Raw genomic sequence first — 12,471 nt, 5'->3', positions numbered from 1 at the left:
TGTTGTGCAGTATAGAGCAGTGTAGTGTAGAATATAGAGAGTGCGTAGGCAGAGATCTGTGTCCTAAGCGAGTGTCCAGTACAGTGTAGTATATGATCCATAATGGGTATATTGTGGTTAATCATATAATCTGAGTTAGATCCCACATGGTTTAAACTAGTAAAGTGCCATGCTGCACAGCAAATTCTCCAGTGTTAGAATCAACATTGAAAGAGTGGGATCATATACACACTGGAACCAGTGTTAACACTTTGTATTCAGGATGACACGTTAATTGTTTTACCACATTTTTTGCAATATTACTTTAGTGCCTTGTTGAAAACAGGATGCATGTTTTGGAATGTTTTCACTCTGTCAATTAAGTTAGTATTGTGGAGTAACTACAATGTTGTTGATCCATCCTAATTGTTCTCTTTTACAGCCATTAAACTCTGTAACTGTTTTAAAGTCACCATTGGCCTCATGGTTAAATCACTGAGCAGTTTCCTTCCTCTCCGGCATCTGAGTTATGAAGGACACCTGTATCTTTGTAGTGACTGTGTGTATTCATACACCATCGAAAGTGTAATGAACAACTTCACCAAGCTCAAAGGGTATTCAATGTCTGCTTTTTTGTATTTGTACCCATCTACCAACAGGTGCCTTTCTTTGCGAGGCTTTGGAAAACCTCCCTGGTCTTTGCGAGGCATTGGAAAACCTCCCTGGTCTTTGCGAGGCATTGGAAAACCTCCCTGGTCTTTGCGAGGCATTGGAAAACCTCCCTGGTCTTTGCGAGGCATTGGAAAACCTCCCTGGTCTTTGCGAGGCATTGGAAAACCTCCTGGTCTTTGCGAGGCATTGGAAAACCTCCCTGGTCTTTGCGAGGCATTGGAAAACCTCCTGGTCTTTGCGAGGCATTGGAAAACCTCCTGGTCTTTGGCATTGGAAAACCTCCCTGGTCTTTGCGAGGCATTGGAAAACCTCCCTGGTCTTTGCGAGGCATTGGAAAACCTCCCTGGTCTTTGCGAGGCATTGGAAAACCTCCCTGGTCTTTGCGAGGCATTGGAAAACCTCCCTGGTCTTTGCGAGGCATAGGAAAACCTCCCTGGTCTTTGCGAGGCATTGGAAAACCTCCCTGGTCTTTGTGGCTGCATCTGTCTTTGACATTCACTGCTCGACTGAGGGACCTTGCCTTCCAATATGGTGGGGTACAGAGATGAGTTAGTCATTCAAAAATCATGTTAAACGCTGTTACTGCACACAGAGTGAGTCCATGAAACTTATGTGACTTGTTAAGCACATTTTTACTCCTGAACTTATTTAGGGTTGCCATAAAAAAGGAGTTGAATACTTATTGACTCAATACCTTTTTTTTTTATTCTTAAAAAAAAATAAAGTTAGTATTTTTTTTCACAAACAATGTAACATCGGGAGAGTGATGGGTGTGGAGACGCAGAGAGCAGAAGGTAGACGGGAGAGTGATGGGTGTGGAGACGCAGAGAGCAGAAGGTAGACGGGAGAGTGATGGGTGTGGAGACGCAGAGAGCAGAAGGTAGACGGGAGAGTGATGGGTGTGGAGACGCAGAGAGCAGAAGGTAGACGGGAGAGTGATGGGTGTGGAGACGCAGAGAGCAGAAGGTAGACGGGAGAGTGATGGGTGTGGAGACGCAGAGAGCAGAAGGTAGACGGGAGAGTGATGGGTGTGGAGACGCAGAGAGCAGAAGGTAGACGGGAGAGTGATGGGTGTGGAGACGCAGAGAGCAGAAGGTAGACGGGAGAGTGATGGGTGTGCAGAAGGTAGACGGGAGAGTGATGGGTGTGGAGACGCAGAGAGCAGAAGGTAGACGGGAGAGTGATGGGTGTGGAGACGCAGAGAGCAGAAGGTAGACGGGAGAGTGATGGGTGTGGAGACGCAGAGAGCAGAAGGTAGACGGGAGAGTGATGGGTGTGGAGACGCAGAGAGCAGAAGGTAGACGGGAGAGTGATGGGTGTGGAGACGCAGAGAGCAGAAGGTAGACGGGGAAAAAACACTTTAATGTCCTCAAGCACAGTAACAGGTACAAACATGGGTGAAGCCCAAAACACAGGCGCAACAAACCCAAAACCACTGTTACCAAAATACCAGACAGCGAAAACCCAAAAGTACACAAACACCACTAACGTAAAATAACCTCAAGCGCGCACAATCACCAGCGGGCTAAACAAACTTAAATAACACCCATCCCAAAACCCCAACAAGGAACAGGTGAAAACAATTAGACAAAAACAAACGAAAAGGAAAAAGGGATCGGTGGCAGCTAGTAGACTGGCGACAACGAGCGCCGAGCGCCACCCGAACAGGAAGGGGAGCCACCTTCGGTGGTATTCGTGACAAACAAACTAATAAAAGTGTCAAATAAAACATTGTACAGCATAAAAACATTGAGCATGACATCAAGACATATCCTCCAACATAGCACACATACACAGTCAAATAGTATCTCACAAGCTACAGTACATAACTAAATGGGTTCACAAGCATAAGTCATCACCTCCCAGTATTAGAAACGTATCCAGCTTCTAGAATTGTCAATTCTACCAGTGATCCTAGCAAACATGTGTTCATACTATGCTACCTCCAACATTGATTCTATCTACTGTTTCAGAGTAGGAGTGGCATGACCCTTCCAAATTCTAACGATTACTCTAGCTGCTATAACGATACCCACAGTGATCAGTGCAAATTTCTCACGTGTTACATTAGGTAACTCAGTTCTATTGCCCAAGAGACATATTCTCAGTGAAACTGGAATTGTTATCTCAAACCATTCCTCCAGATATTTGGTAGCACTAATGCACATTCCCATATTGCGTGTAAAAATGTCCCAGTGTCTTTATGACATTTCCAACACAGATATGAAGCCTTGTTGGGGTCCAATAAAACCTATGTAGTATTTTGTATTGAGAAAGTTTCCCACTCGCTTCCCTTATGTTCCTCCCTGAGCTGGACAAGATCTTCAACCAGGTATCATCCTCAATTTCACACTTAAGGTCAATTTGCCATATTATTCTGAGGTTTTTACAGTGTTCACTCTGCAGATGACTAACTATTGAGTCAAAAATGGCTGCTTTATGTTTGGGTAATTCCAAATACACAGCTATTGGGTCCTTTCCTGGAATTTGTTGATAGCCTGTTAACAAACATTCTCTCAATTGTAAATATTTCCAGAAATATTTCTCTCACATCATATTTTTGTACCAAATCTGAGTATGACATTAAAACATCTTCATTTTACAGATCACCTATAGTATGAATTCCTTTCATTAGCCACTGTTTCCAGTACACAGATTTGTTTCATGTCTTTAGCCTAGGATTGTGCCACGATGATGAGTATTCTTGTTATAGATGTAAAATTCCACATATCTTGTGTAATATTCTCCACACTTCTTTTGAGTGTAACAAAATTGGGTTGGGAGTTTGACAGACCTCTCCCCTGTAGGTCTATATAACAGAGTATCAACAGACCTCTCCCCTGTAGGACTATATAACAGAGTATCAACAGACCTCTCCCCTGTAAGACTATATAACAGAGTACCAACAGACCTCTCCCCTGTAAGACTGTGACAGAGTATCAACAGACCTCTCCCCTGTAGGACTATATAACAGAGTACCAACAGACCTCTCCCCTGTAAGACTATATATCAGAGTATCAACATACCTCTCCCCTGTAAGACTGTGACAGAGTATCAACAGACCTCTCCCCTGTAGGACTATATAACAGAGTACCAACAGACCTCTCCCCTGTAAGACTATATATCAGAGTATCAACATACCTCTCCCCTGTAAGACTGTGACAGAGTATCAACAGACCTCTCCCCTGTAGGACTATATAACAGAGTACCAACAGATCTCTCCCCTGTAAGACTATATATCAGAGTATCAACAGACCTCTCCCCTGTAAGACTATATAACAGAGTATCAACAGAACTCTCCCATGTAGGACTATATAACAGAGTACCAACAGACCTCTCCCCTGTAAGACTATATAACAGAGTATCAACAGACCTCTCCCCTGTAAGACTGTGACAGAGTATCAACAGACCTCTCCCCTGTAGGACTATATAACAGAGTACCAACAGACCTCTCCCCTGTAGGACTATATAACAGAGTACCAACAGACCTCTCCCCTGTAAGACTGTGACAGAGTATCAACAGACCTCTCCCCTGTAGGACTATATAACAGAGTACCAACAGACCTCTCCCCTGTAGGACTATATAACAGAGTACCAACAGACCTCTCCCCTGTAGGACAATATAACAGAGTACCAACAGACCTCTCCCCTGTAGGACTATATAACAGAGTACCAACAGACCTCTCCCTATATAACAGAGTACCAAAGACCTCTCCCCTGTAGGACTATATAACAGAGTATCAACAGACCTCTCCCCTGTAGGACTATATAACAGAGTACCAACAGACCTCTCCCCTGTAGGACTATATAACAGAGTACCAACAGACCTCTCCCCTGTAGGACTATATAACAGAGTACCAACAGACCTCTCCCCTGTAGGACTATATAACAGAGTACCAACAGACCTCTCCCCTGTAGGACTATATAACAGAGTTGTAGGACTATATAACAGAGTATCAACAGACCTCTCCCCTGTAGGACTATATAACAGAGTACCAACAGACCTCTCCCCTGTAGGACAATATAACAGAGTACCAACAGACCTCTCCCCTGTAGGACTATATAACAGAGTATCAACAGACCTCTCCCCTGTAGGACTATATAACAGAGTATCAACAGACCTCTCCCCTGTAGGACTATATAACAGAGTATCAACAGACCTCTCCCCTGTAGGACTACATAACAGAGTACCAACAGACCTCTCCCCTGTAGGACTATATAACAGAGTACCAACAGACCTCTCCCCTGTAAGACTGTGACAGAGTATCAACAGACCTCTCCCCTGTAGGACTATATAACAGAGTACCAACAGACCTCTCCCCTGTAGGACTATATAACAGAGTACCAACAGACCTCTCCCCTGTAGGACTATATAACAGAGTACCAACAGACCTCTCCCCTGTAGGACTATATAACAGAGTACCAACAGACCTCTCCCCTGTAGGACTATATAACAGAGTACCAACAGACCTCTCCCCTGTAGGACTATATAACAGAGTATCAACAGACCTCTCCCCTGTAGGACTATATAACAGAGTACCAACAGACCTCTCCCCTGTAGGACTATATAACAGAGTACCAACAGACCTCTCCCCTGTAGGACTATATAACAGAGTACCAACAGACCTCTCCCCTGTAAGACTATATAACAGAGTACAACAACAGACTGTAGGACTATATAACAGAGTACCTCTCTCCCCTGTAGGACTATATAACAGAGTACCAACAGACCTCTCCCCTGTAGGACTATATAACAGAGTATCAACAGACCTCTCCCCTGTCCCCTGTAGGACTATATAACAGAGTACCAACAGACCTCCCCTGTAGGACTATATAACAGAGTACCAACAGACCTCTCCCCTGTAAGACTGTGACAGAGTACCAACATACCTCTCCCCTGTAGGACTATATAACAGAGTACCAACAGACCTCTCCCCTGTAAGACTATAACAGAGTATCAACAGACCTCTCCCCTGTAAGGCTATATAACAGAGTACCAACAGATCTCTCCCCTGTAAGACTGTGACAGAGTATCAACAGACCTCTCCCCTGTAGGACTATATAACAGAGTACCAACAGACCTCTCACCTGTAGGACTATATAACAGAGTACCAACAGACCTCTCCCCTGTAAGACTATATAACAGAGTATCAACATAACTCTCCCCTGTAAGGCTATATAACAGAGTACCAACAGATCTCTCCCCTGTAAGACTGTGACAGAGTATCAACAGACCTCTCCCCTGTAGGACTATATAACAGAGTACCAACAGACCTCTCACCTGTAAGACTATATAACAGAGTATCAACAGACCTCTCCCCTGTAAGACTGTGACAGAGTATCAACAGACCTCTCCCCTGTAGGACTATATAACAGAGTACCAACAGACCTCTCCCCTGTAGGACTATATAACAGAGTATCAACAGACCTCTCCCCTGTAGGACTATATAACAGAGTACCAACAGACCTCTCCCCTGTAAGACTGTGACAGAGTATCAACAGACCTCTCCCCTGTAGGACTATATAACAGAGTACCAACAGACCTCTCCCCTGTAGGACTATATAACAGAGTACCAACAGACCTCTCCCCTGTAGGACTATATAACAGAGTACCAACAGACCTCTCCCCTGTAGGACAATATAACAGAGTACCAACAGACCTCTCCCCTGTAGGACTATATAACAGAGTACCAACAGACCTCTCCCCTGTAGGACTATATAACAGAGTATCAACAGACCTCTCCCCTGTAGGACTATATAACAGAGTACCAACAGACCTCTCCCCTGTAGGACTATATAACAGAGTACCAACAGACCTCTCCCCTGTAGGACTATATAACAGAGTACCAACAGACCTCTCCCCTGTAGGACAATATAACAGAGTACCAACAGACCTCTCCCCTGTAGGACTATATAACAGAGTTGTAGGACTATATAACAGAGTATCAACAGACCTCTCCCCTGTAGGACTACATAACAGAGTATCAACAGACCTCTCCCCTGTAGGACTACATAACAGAGTATCAACAGACCTCTCCCCTGTAGGACTATATAACAGAGTACCAACAGACCTCTCCCCTGTAGGACTATATAACAGAGTACCAACAGACCTCTCCCCTGTAGGACTATATAACAGAGTACCAACAGACCTCTCCCCTGTAGGACTATATAACAGAGTACCAACAGACCTCTCCCCTGTAGGACTATATAACAGAGTACCAACAGACCTCTCCCCTGTAAGACTATATAACAGAGTATCAACAGACCTCTCCCTGTAGGACTATATAACAGAGTATCAACATACCTCTCCCCTGTAAGACTATATAACAGAGTATCAACAGACCTCTCCCCTGTAAGACTGTGACAGAGTATCAACAGACCTCTCCCCTGTAGGACTATATAACAGAGTACCAACAGACCTCTCACCTGTAAGACTATATAACAGAGTACCAACAGACCTCTCCCTGTAAGACTATATAACAGAGTATCAACAGACCTCTCCCCTGTAAGACTATATAACAGAGTACCAACAGACCTCTCACCTGTAAGACTATATAACAGAGTATCAACAGACCTCTCCCTGTAAGACTATAACAGAGTACCAAGAGACCTCTCCCCTGTTGGACTATATAACAGAGTACCAACAGACCTCTCCCCTGTAAGACTATATAACAGAGTATCAACAGACCTCTCCCCTGTAAGACTATATAACAGAGTATCAACAGACCTCTCCCATGTAGGACTATATAACAGAGTACCAACAGACCTCTCCCCTGTAAGACTATATAACAGAGTATCAACAGACCTCTCCCCTGTAAGACTGTGACAGAGTATCAACAGACCTCTCCCCTGTAGGACTATATAACAGAGTACCAACAGACCTCTCCCCTGTAGGACTACATAACAGAGTATCAACAGACCTCTCCCCTGTAGGACTATATAACAGAGTACCAACAGACCTCTCCCCTGTAGGACTATATAACAGAGTACCAACAGACCTCTCCCCTGTAGGACTATATAACAGAGTACCAACAGACCTCTCCCCTGTAGGACTATATAACAGAGTACCAACAGACCTCTCCCCTGTAGGACTATATAACAGAGTACCAACAGACCTCTCCCCAGACTATATAACAGAGTATCAACAGACCTCTCCCCTGTAACAGGACTATATAACAGAGTACCAACAGACCTCTCCCCTGTAGGACTATATAACAGAGTACCAACAGACCTCTCCCCTGTAGGACTATATAACAGAGTACCAACAGACCTCTCCCCTGTAGGACAATATAACAGAGTACCAACAGACCTCTCCCCTGTAGGACTATATAACAGAGTTGTAGGACTATATAACAGAGTACCAACAGACCTCTCCCCTGTAGGACTACATAACAGAGTACCAACAGACCTCTCCCCTGTAGGACTATATAACAGAGTACCAACAGACCTCTCCCCTGTAGGACTATATAACAGAGTACCAACAGACCTCTCCCCTGTAGGACTATATAACAGAGTATCAACAGACCTCTCCCTGTAGGACTATATAACAGAGTATCAACAGACCTCTCCCCTGTAGGACTATATAACAGAGTACCAACAGACCTCTCCCCTGTAGGACTATATAACAGAGTACCAACAGACCTCTCCCCTGTAAGACTGTGACAGAGTATCAACAGACCTCTCCCCTGTAGGACTATATAACAGAGTACCAACAGACCTCTCCCCTGTAGGACTATATAACAGAGTACCAACAGACCTCTCCCCTGTAGGACTATATAACAGAGTATCAACAGACCTCTCCCCTGTAGGACTATATAACAGAGTACCAACAGACCTGTCCCCTGTAGGACTATATAACAGAGTACCAACAGACCTCTCCCCTGTAGGACTATATAACAGAGTACCAACAGACCTCTCCCCTGTAGGACTATATAACAGAGTATCAACAGACCTCTCCCCTGTAGGACTACATAACAGAGTACCAACAGACCTCTCCCCTGTAGGACTATATAACAGAGTACCAACAGACCTCTCCCCTGTAGGACTATATAACAGAGTACCAACAGACCTCTCCCCTGTAGGACTATATAACAGAGTACCAACAGACCTCTCCCCTGTAGGACTATATAACAGAGTACCAACAGACCTCTCCCCTGTAGGACTATATAACAGAGTACCAACAGACCTCTCCCCTGTAGGACTATATAACAGAGTACCAACAGACCTCTCCCCTGTAGGACTATATAACAGAGTACCAACAGACCTCTCCCCTGTAAGACTGTGACAGAGTATCAACAGACCTCTCCCCTGTAGGACTATATAACAGAGTACCAACAGACCTCTCACCTGTAGGACTATATAACAGAGTACCAACAGACCTCTCCCCTGTAAGACTATATAACAGAGTATCAACAGACCTCTCACCTGTAGGACTATATAACAGAGTATCAACATACCTCTCCCCTGTAAGACTATATAACAGAGTATCAACATACCTCTCCCCTGTAAGACTGTGACAGAGTATCAACAGACCTCTCCCCTGTAGGACTATATAACAGAGTACCAACAGACCTCTCCCCTGTAAGACTATATAACAGAGTATCAACAGACCTCTCCCCTGTAAGACTATATAACAGAGTATCAACAGAACTCTCCCCTGTAGGACTATATAACAGAGTACCAACAGACCTCTCCCCTGTAAGACTATATAACAGAGTATCAACAGACCTCTCCCCTGTAAGACTGTGACAGAGTATCAACAGACCTCTCCCCTGTAGGACTATATAACAGAGTACCAACAGACCTCTCCCCTGTAGGACTATATAACAGAGTACCAACAGATAAGAACAGAGTACCAACAGACCTCTCCCCTGTAGGACTATATAACAGAGTACCAACAGACCTCTCCCCTGTATATAACAGAGTACCAACAGACCTCTCCCCTGTAGGACTATATAACAGAGTACCAACAGACCTCTCCCCTGTAGGACTATATAACAGAGTACCAACAGACCTCTCCCCTGTAAGACTGACTCCCCTGTAGGACTATATAACAGAGTACCAACAGACCTCTCCCCTGTAGGACTATATAACAGAGTACCAACAGACCTCTCCCCTGTAGGACTATATAACAGAGTACCAACAGACCTCTCCCCTGTAACAGGACTATATAACAGAGTATCAACAGACCTCTCCCCTGTAGGACTATATAACAGTCCCTGTAGGACTATATAACAGAGTATCAACAGACCTCTCCCCTGTAGGACTATAACAGAGTACCAACAGACCTCTCCCTGTAGGACTATATAACAGAGTACCAACAGACCTCTCCCCTGTAGGACTATATAACAGAGTATCAACAGACCTCCAACCCCTGTAGGACTATATAACAGAGTACCAACAGACCTCTCCCCTGTAGGACTATATAACAGAGTATCAACAGACCTCTCCCCTGTAGGACTATATAACAGAGTACCAACAGACCTCTCCCCTGTAGGACTATATAACAGAGTACCAACAGACCTCTCCCCTGTAAGACTGTAACAGAGTATCAACAGACCTCTCCCCTGTAGGACTATATAACAGAGTACCAACAGACCTCTCCCCTGTAGGACTATATAACAGAGTACCAACAGACCTCTCCCCTGTAGGACTATATAACAGAGTATCAACAGACCTCTCCCCTGTAGGACTATATAACAGAGTACCAACAGACCTCTCCCCTGTAGGACTATATAACAGAGTACCAACAGACCTCTCCCCTGTAGGACTATATAACAGAGTATCAACAGACCTCTCCCTGTAGGACTATATAACAGAGTATCAACAGACCTCTCCCCTCCCCTGTAGGACTATATAACAGAGTACCAACAGACCTCTCCCCTGTAGGACTATATAACAGAGTACCAACAGACCTCTCCCCTGTAGGACTATATAACAGAGTACCAACAGACCTCTCCCCTGTAGGACTATATAACAGAGTACCAACAGACCTCTCCCCTGTAGGACTATATAACAGAGTACCAACAGACCTCTCCCCTGTAGGACTATATAACAGAGTACCAACAGACCTCTCCCCTGTAGGACTATATAACAGAGTACCAACAGACCTCTCCCCTGTAAGACTGTGACAGAGTATCAACAGACCTCTCCCCTGTGGGATCATATAACAGAGTACCAACAGACCTCTCACCTGTAGGACTATATAACAGAGTATCAACATAACTCTCCCCTGTAAGGCTATATAACAGAGTACCAACAGATCTCTCCCCTGTAAGACTGTGACAGAGTATCAACAGACCTCTCCCCTGTAGGACTATATAACAGAGTACCAACAGACCTCTCCCCTGTAGGACTATATAACAGAGTACCAACAGACCTCTCCCCTGTAGACTATATAACAGAGTACCAACAGACCTCTCCCCTGTAGGACTATATAACAGAGTACCAACAGACCTCTCCCCTGTAGGACTATATAACAGAGTACCAACAGACCTCTCCCCTGTAAGACTATATAACAGAGTACCAACAGACCTCTCCCCTGTAGGACTATATAACAGAGTACCAACAGACCTCTCCCCTGTAGGACTATATAACAGAGTACCAACAGACCTCTCCCCTGTAAGACTATATAACAGAGTACCAACAGACCTCTCCCCTGTAAGACTGTGACAGAGTATCAACAGACCTCTCCCCTGTAGGACTATATAACAGAGTACCAACAGACCTCTCCCCTGTAGGACTATGTAACAGAGTACCAACAGACCTCTCCCCTGTAGGACTATATAACAGAGTACCAACAGACCTCTCCCTGTAAGACTATATAACAGAGTACCAACAGACCTCTCCTGTAAGACTATGACAGAGTATCAACAGACCTCTCCCCTGTAAGACTATATAACAGAGTACCAACAGACCTCTCCCCTGTAGGACTATATAACAGTACCAACAGAGTACCAACAGACCTCTCCCCTGTAAGACTATATAACAGAGTATCAACAGACCTCTCCCCTGTAGGACTATATAACAGAGTACCAACAGACCTCTCCCCTGTTAGACTATATAACAGAGTATCAACAGACCTCTCCCCTGTAAGACTGTGACTCAACAGACCTCTCCCCTGTAGGACTATATAACAGAGTACCAACAGACCTCTCCCCTGTAGGACTATATACCAGAGTATCAACAGACCTCTCCCCTGTAGGACTATATAACAGAGTACCAACAGACCTCTCCCCTGTAGGACTATATAACAGAGTACCAACAGACCTCTTCCCTGTAGGACTATATAACAGAGTACCAACAGACCTCTCCCCTGTAGGACTATATAACAGAGTACCAACATACCTCTCCCCTGTAGGACTATATAACAGAGTACCAACAGACCTCACCCCTGTAAGACTGTGACAGAGTATCAACAGACCTCTCCCCTGTAAGGCTATATAACAGAGTACCAACAGATCTCTCCCCTGTAAGACTGTGACAGAGTATCAACAGACCTCTCCCCTGTAGGACTATATAACAGAGTACCAACAGACCTCTCACCTGTAGGACAATATAACTCAACAGACCTCTCCCCTGTAGGACTATATAACAGAGTACCAACAGTCCCTGAGGTACCAACAGACCTCTCCCCTGTAGGACTATATAACAGAGTACCAACAGACCTCTCCCTGTAGGACTATATAACAGAGTACCAACAGACCTCTCCCTGTAGGACTATATAACAGAGTATCAACAGACCTCTCCCCTGTAGGACTATATAACAGAGTATCAACAGACCTCTCCCTGTAGGACTATATAACAGAGTACCAACAGACC

At 44.7% G+C, this 12,471-nt stretch overlaps 2 long non-coding RNA genes across 3 annotated transcripts; both read right to left on the bottom strand.

Annotated features, from left to right (window-relative positions):
* Nucleotides 1-674: 674 nt before the first annotated feature.
* LOC127931075 (uncharacterized) lies at nt 675-1,131 on the bottom strand. Its single transcript, XR_008139694.1, has 3 exons — nt 1,081-1,131; nt 931-1,050; nt 675-817 (listed from the first exon to the last, which is right to left on the bottom strand). It is a non-coding gene; the product is annotated as an uncharacterized LOC127931075 (long non-coding RNA).
* Nucleotides 1,132-6,496: 5,365 nt separating this feature from the next.
* Nucleotides 6,497-11,371, bottom strand: LOC127931276 (uncharacterized). 2 transcript variants are annotated; one of them, XR_008140592.1, is made up of 3 exons: nt 11,302-11,371; nt 8,603-8,680; nt 6,497-6,605 (listed from the first exon to the last, which is right to left on the bottom strand). It is a non-coding gene; the product is annotated as an uncharacterized LOC127931276 (long non-coding RNA). The 2 variants fall into 2 exon arrangements; XR_008140593.1 differs by lacking the exon at nt 11,302-11,371 and adding an exon at nt 8,915-8,984.
* Nucleotides 11,372-12,471: the final 1,100 nt, after the last annotated feature.

The sequence above is a fragment of the Oncorhynchus keta genome, chromosome 7 (genome assembly GCF_023373465.1).
Source record: "Oncorhynchus keta strain PuntledgeMale-10-30-2019 chromosome 7, Oket_V2, whole genome shotgun sequence".
NCBI lineage: Eukaryota > Metazoa > Chordata > Actinopteri > Salmoniformes > Salmonidae > Oncorhynchus > Oncorhynchus keta.
The sequence above is the reverse complement of the archived record's forward strand: the minus strand, read 5'-3'. Positions and strand labels throughout refer to the sequence as shown.